Source organism: Peromyscus eremicus, chromosome 15, assembly GCF_949786415.1.
Source record: "Peromyscus eremicus chromosome 15, PerEre_H2_v1, whole genome shotgun sequence".
In the NCBI taxonomy this organism is placed as follows: Eukaryota; Metazoa; Chordata; class Mammalia; order Rodentia; family Cricetidae; genus Peromyscus; species Peromyscus eremicus.
The window spans coordinates 65,576,103-65,582,730 of NC_081431.1; the positions used below are offsets into that span (position 1 = coordinate 65,576,103).

General features: G+C 45.4%; 1 long non-coding RNA gene across 1 annotated transcript in view; it reads left to right on the forward strand.

Moving 5' to 3' along the window:
* The window catches only part of LOC131925081 (uncharacterized), a 35,276-nt gene extending 32,693 nt beyond the window's left edge, over nt 1-2,583 (forward strand). Inside the window, exon 2 of the long non-coding RNA XR_009383148.1 lies at nt 2,397-2,583. This is a non-coding gene — a long non-coding RNA (uncharacterized LOC131925081). The remainder of the gene's footprint in view (nt 1-2,396) is intronic.
* The last annotated feature ends 4,045 nt before the right edge of the window (nt 2,584-6,628 follow it).

Below are 6,628 nucleotides of genomic sequence, written 5' to 3' on the forward strand. Positions count from 1 at the left end.
TGTAATATAATAGACTAGAAAGAATGGAATGGAATAGAGTTAAATCTCCAACCGAGTTTCGCATCTGAGAAGGTTCTACCTTTAAGTAACTATGAAATTATGACTGCTGGTGTTGTTTGGAATAACCAAGTGGGGACTACTCTTTGGTAAAAGATAGAGCTAGATAAATGCTATTTTTTCTTCTATTAGTAAGGAAACCTTAATTTTAGCTCTGGTGTGGTACCAGTGCAGGTTAACAGTCTTCATGAAGAAAATTTTCTCAAATAATCCTGGTGGACATCTGTGCAGGTACTTCCTCCTACGTCATAGTTCTGTACGCACTGGACATCAGAAGGGTGGAATGTGCTACCCTCTCACAGAGTTTTCATCTAGGAAGAAGATTCCAACCAAGACTGTGAGAGGCTCCTGGAGAGCCAAGTGCCTGGGTCACATGCCTTGACTGTTTTACAGTACTAGGAAAGCAAGGAGCAAGTTTCATCAGAGTGGGAACTGGGGCAGATCTGGGAGACAGGCCACCTAGGTTTAGCCTGTCAGCTTATTCTCTGGGAATGCTTTGTTTAGCTCTCCAACATGGCTTATTCCTATTTATTATTTGCTTTTCATTTATGCGTGTGAGCACATGTGTATGTGGGTCGGTGTGCAGGTCAGAGGTCAACTCCAGATGACTTCCTCAGTCAGTCGCCACCTTCGTGCTTTTGAGACAGGGTCTCTCACTTCTACCTGGATCTTGCAGATTCAAGTAGTCTGGCTGGCCGGTGAATACCAGGAGGGATCTATCCATCTCCACATCCCCTGTGCTGCGATTATAATTGCATGCCACCATTCTTGGCTTTTCACGTGAATTCTGGGTATCAAACTCAGGTCCTCATGCTTGGGAGGTAAGCACTTCGCAGCCTGAGTCATCTTCCCAGCCCTGCCTCTTCTCTTCTCTTAGGCAGGCAAGTCTGCATCTTGCAAACCTATCTATATCATTCATTCTGAGGAGTTCCTTCTCTGTGACTGTTAGCGATGTTGTGTGGTAGGTCAGTTCTCAGTGATTGCTGATGCAAACTCTCTTAGAGACTATTAAAAAAAAAAGGCTTGGCTTCCAGCAGGTGTTTTGGAAGGTCAAGTAGCCAAAGCATAAGTCCTCACATTCATTTATCAACTTTCCCTTTGTGCCTGCCCACGCTACTGTGCTGTGGAAAGTACATGAACAAAAAACTTGTCTTCTATTTTTTTTAAAGCTGTTGTTTCTAAAACCAGTATATTAGTAAAGAGGCAGTGAGGGAAGATGGGCATGCTCAGAGAATGCTTAATTTCATTAAAAACAACAACAACAACAAAACCACAATAAAAAGGCCAGCAAGAAGGCACAGCAGGTAAGGGTGCTTGCTGCCAAACCTGACACTTGAGTTCCATCCCTAGGACTCCCATGGTAGAAGGAGAGAACTGACTTCTGCAAGTTCCCTCTCTTGTCTACATACACACAATGCCAAATGTCCATCCCTGCAACACACGGAATCAATAAAGGAAATGGGCCAGGCAGTGGTGGTGCACACCTTTAATCCCAGCACTTGTGAGGGAGAGGCAGGCAGATCTCTGTGAGTTCCAGGCCAGCCTGGTCTACAGAGTGAGTTTCCGGACATCCAGGGATACACAATAAAGCATTGTCTTTTTTAAAAAAAAAGCAGGGGAGGGGGAGAAAAAGAAGAACTTAAGACCAGAAAACCTGAACAGCTGCTCCCAATCATGGAGCCTCACACTGCTCTCCATCATTCAGTTCTGAAAGTATTTGACTATGTGTGCCATTTGGAATACCAAAGACTGATCTGATGAGTCACTAGGCTATTACATGTTCTGGTAAACAATGCTTTCAGTAGTTGAAACTGAAGTTTATATAGGGATGGAGAAAACGGTGTGTGTATGCATGTGCGTGCATACATATGGCAGTCACAGGACAACCTTGGGTGTTATCCTCAGGAAATATCCTCTGAGACAGGGTCTCCCTGGCCCAAAGTTCTCCTAGTAGGGAAGGCTAGTTGGCTAGTGAACTTCCCCACAGCTAAGATTATAAGCATGTGCAACAAAACCTGGCATTTTTAAGTAGGTTCTGGAGCTTGAACTTAAGTCCTCTGGCTTGCATGACAAGTAATTTAGGAACTGTTGTTTCTCAGTCTTGTCCCCCTCCCCCTCCCTGTCCCCCCTTCCATGCACCCCGCAATTTACATTTAACCCAGATGCTGCAAGCAACTTCAGTTTTCTTTCTTCCTCGGGAATTAATGAGCTGTGTTCTGTGTTCTGAAAATAAGTCCATAGATTGTCCCCTCTTTCCTTTCTCTCTTACACAGTAAGATCTTATTTCCCTACCTGGGAACATGTTTTCTAAAGGCCTTTTGGTATTTTTGTGGTTTCAGTTTTCCATCCTATCTTCCCCGAGAATTTCAAGGCTAACATTGAGCCATGGAAGTCCAACAGTACAGGAAGACGATTGTATCCTCAGGATGACAGAGGACTAAGTCATAGCCTGTCCCCAGACAGAAATCTCCTGTTTCCCATGATAGCAGATGAACAGCAGAGGAAATAAAGTAACTCTTACAACGTTTGGGCTTTGGTGGTGAATTCTACAGACTTTTGCTAGATACTTCCCTAAAAGATATTTAAAAAATTTTAAACAAACAAACCCCACCACTTTGTCTAGTCTATGAAAGGAAAGATTAGTAAACTGTAAAAAAAGGATTATTTGGCAGAGGCTAATAAAAGAGGAAACCTTTTGATTTCTCTTTTGGAAAGAGCAGGGATTGCTCACATCCAGCAGGTCCTGCAGGAAGAGATTTTATTTACCACATCTCCCTCCAGCTCCTTTTCATGTTTGGTAGAATAACCTTCAAAACATTTTGAAGTTATTGTTTTATTTTACGTGTATGGGTATTTTGCCTGCATGTATGTCTGTGTACCACGCATGTGCCTTGTGCTCAAGAAGGTCAGAAGATCCCCTGGAACTGGAGTTACAGATAATTGTGAAGAGCCATGTAGGTGCTGGGAATTGAACCCAGGTCCTTTAAAAGAGCAGCCAGTGCTCTTAACCCCTAGCCGTTTCTCCAGCCCCATATTTGTTAGAAAATCTTTAAAGTCTCAGATTTGGTGTCATTTTACACAGATGGGGCAAGAAATCTCGCCATATCATTAAAGATTAAAAAATAAACCAGAGAGCTGCTTTCTTTTTTTTCTAAGGGCCCAGGTTCAATTCCCGGTGCCCATGTCAGCTCTCAACCATCTGTAACTCCAGCTCTCGAGGATCCAACACCCTCTCTGGCCTCTGTGAGTACCAGTACACACATACATATAAACACAAGTAAAACTTCTTTAAAAATAGTAGGCCAGCCCACACATCAAACACAAGCCATACAAACATAAACAAATACCCCATCCCCATACACATAAACACAAACACGGGCAAATACATGCAAACAAATACACACAAACGCAAATACACACCACTCATCTACATATAAACCTATACCCCAACACACAAGTACAACCCCATACACACATAAGCCCACACATATGCAAATACAGGCACACACATAAGTACAAACACACTAACAGAAACATATACAAGCTCACAGAAGCACAAGGACACAGGAAACTTTTCACAGGGCCAGGCCTCCTGTCTTTGACTGACAGTCAAGGCAAAAAGTAAAGCACAGAACCCCTCGGAATAGGAGGGTCCCACAGCCCTGCCTTATTCTAGCTAAGATAAAAGGGAAGAGCAAATGAGAGCGTGATTTCTTCCTTAGTGATCACTTGCCTGCCTTGGATGATAAGCTGGGTCAACACAGAGCTCTGTGGCTGCCTCTGCCTTGACGGAGGTGGGAAAGGCAGAAATACCCCTTGCAGCTAGAAGACTTGCAGGAGTGTCTGAGATGCATGCACCCCACTTCTGGCAAGTGATCTAATTGAGGTCATCACGCGTCTCAAAGAGCAGAGCGACCCTCACCTCTGGGTCTGGAGCTAAATGCCCTTTTTAGGCATTCAGACGGGCTAGCATTTCACATTTAAATCCAAGGTCATTTCTCTGACCAGGAGGTCAGGCTCTCCTTTCTAAGAACAGAAAAGAAAGCTCACAAAAGACAGAAAACAAAGCCTGCAGAATTCCCTTCCCACTGCAGCACCTTGGTAGCCACATGGGCCCGTCTGGCCAGTCAAGTTGCATTTTTGTGGAAGTCTTTGTCAATGGGAAAAAAAAAAAAACACTAAAGGCAAAGAGTAGCCCCGCCTATAATACTTTCCATATTTGATAAATAATACAAGCTTATAGGCAACGTAGATAAATAAAAAAGAAGACTGAAAACCGTCCACAGTTCCTCTGTTCGAAAACAAATGTCGAAAACATTGTTACATTTTAAAATTTACTTTTTAATGTGGGTGTGTTTAATTTTAACCAGTAGAATAATGCTGGAGAGACTGTCTCGGGGGAGGGGTTTCCATTTCTTCATAACAGGAAAAGACAGGTTTGTCTTCCTTTGGGTATTGGGGCCCAGAACCTACTACTTGCCTTGTGTTTCCCAACTTTGTCATAGAGAGGAGAGAGCCCACTTCTTGTTCTTGTGTGTGTGTGTGCGTGTGTGTGTGTGTGTGTGTGTGTGTATGCATGTGTGTGTGCGTGTGTGTGTGTGTGTGTGCATGTGTGTGTGTGTGTATTCGTGCCTGTGTGTGTGCGTGTGTGTGTGTGTGTGTGCATGTGTGTGTATTCGTGCCTATGTGTGTGTGCGTGTGTGTGTGTGTGTGCGTGTGTGTGTATTCGTGCCTATGTGTGTGTGCGTGTGTGTGTGTGTGTGTGCGTGTGTGTATTCGTGCCTGTGTGTGTGCGTGTGTGTGTGTGTGTGTGTGTGTGTATTCGTGCCTGTGTGTGTGCGTGTGTGTGTGTGTGTGTGCATGTGTGTATTCGTGCCTGTGTGTGTGCGTGTGTGTGTGTATTCGTGCCTCTGTGTGTGCGTGTGTGTGTGTGTGTGTGCATGTGTGTATTCGTGCCTGTGTGTGTGCGTGTGTGTGTGTGTGTGTGCATGTGTGTATTCGTGCCTGTGTATGTGTGCCTGTGCGCGCGCGTGTGTGTGTGTGTGTGTGTGTGCGTGTGTGTGTGCATGTGTGTATTCGTGCCTGTGTATGTGTGCCTGTGTGTGTGTGTGTGTGGTGCCTGTGTGTGTGCATGCGTGTATTTGTGCATGTGTGTATTCGTGCCTGTGTATGTGTGCCTGTGCGTGTGCGTGTGTGCCTGTGTGTGTGTGTGTGTGTGGTGCCTGTGTGTGTGCATGCGTGTATTTGTGCATGTGTGTATTCGTGCCTGTGTATGTGTGCCTGTGCGTGTGTGTGTGTGTGTGTGTGTGGTGCCTGTGTGTGTGTGTGTGCATGCGTGTATTTGTGCATGTGTGTATTCGTGCCTGTGTATGTGTGTCTGTTAGGTATATGTATATATGTGTGTGTTCAGGAATGCGTAGGCCAGAGTGGGACATTGGGTATGTCCTGCTTTATCACTTTCTACCCCAGTTCCTTGAGACACGTTCTCTTACTGAAACTGGAACTACGTTGGTGGCCACCACAGCCCAGCAGTTTCAGGGTTCTGCTCCTTACTATATTAGGGTTATAGACAGCTCAGCCACACCTCCGCCCCCCTCCCCTTTTTTAAAACAAGAACAAAAACCAAACCTGGACACTGGGATCTGAACTCGGGTCTTCATGGACATCAAGCAGTCTTATCCACCTATTGAGCCGTGTTCCCTGCACCAACCCCCTTCTTAGGTCTCTGATTGTTCTGATGATCAAAGAGAGGCCGGGACAGAAGCTGTGGGAACTCTGAGAACAAAGGATGGAGGCTTGGTGAGAACTCAGGGATCATCTCCCTCTCTCTTAGTGCATTCCTCAGAAACTGCCCTCAGTGCACAGCTCACCAGTTCCTGTGTCCCAGCCCAGTTTCCCGGTTTTCACCAATCCAGGGCTTCCTGGGCACTTGCAGGATTGGCTATGACAGAAATATCTGCCTTCTTAGCTTCTACCAAAATCCACCCTTTGAGTTTCCTCTGTCATCCTGGGAGGGGAAAGGCGATTGAGTACAAATTTATACTCGGTGTTGGTTCTGCATCGAAAATTGACACTTTCATTGACAGCGAAAGGGAATCAAGACAGAAGGAAGAGAGCCCTGTCTACCCTGGCTCGGCTGCTTCCCTTGGGAAGGAAGGCCGTCTTTAAAAGTTAACAAGTCCCACATTTCTCCAGAACAAAGCTGACCCAGGATTTTAAATAGAAATTCCTCTGGAGTGCCCTGTGTGGGTGGTACCTTCATTGTCCCCGATCGCCTCATTTATTATTGCTGTTTGCCCGACTCACTCTTCGTCCACCCTCTCCAAATGTGTGGGCTTTGTCACATCAGAGAGAGATCCCTGAGCCTCTTGAGGGATGTCTAGCATGTCTCTCCAACCCCATCATTCTTGTGTGTGTGTATGTGTGCAAGATCATGTGTGTGTTTGTGGGGTGCATGTGCACTGGATTCTTATGTGGGTTCTGGGAATCCAAACCCATGTTCTCATGCTTGAGCAGCGAGAAATTTACGGACTGTATTGCCTCTCCATTCCCTCTTTATTCTTTGGTAAAG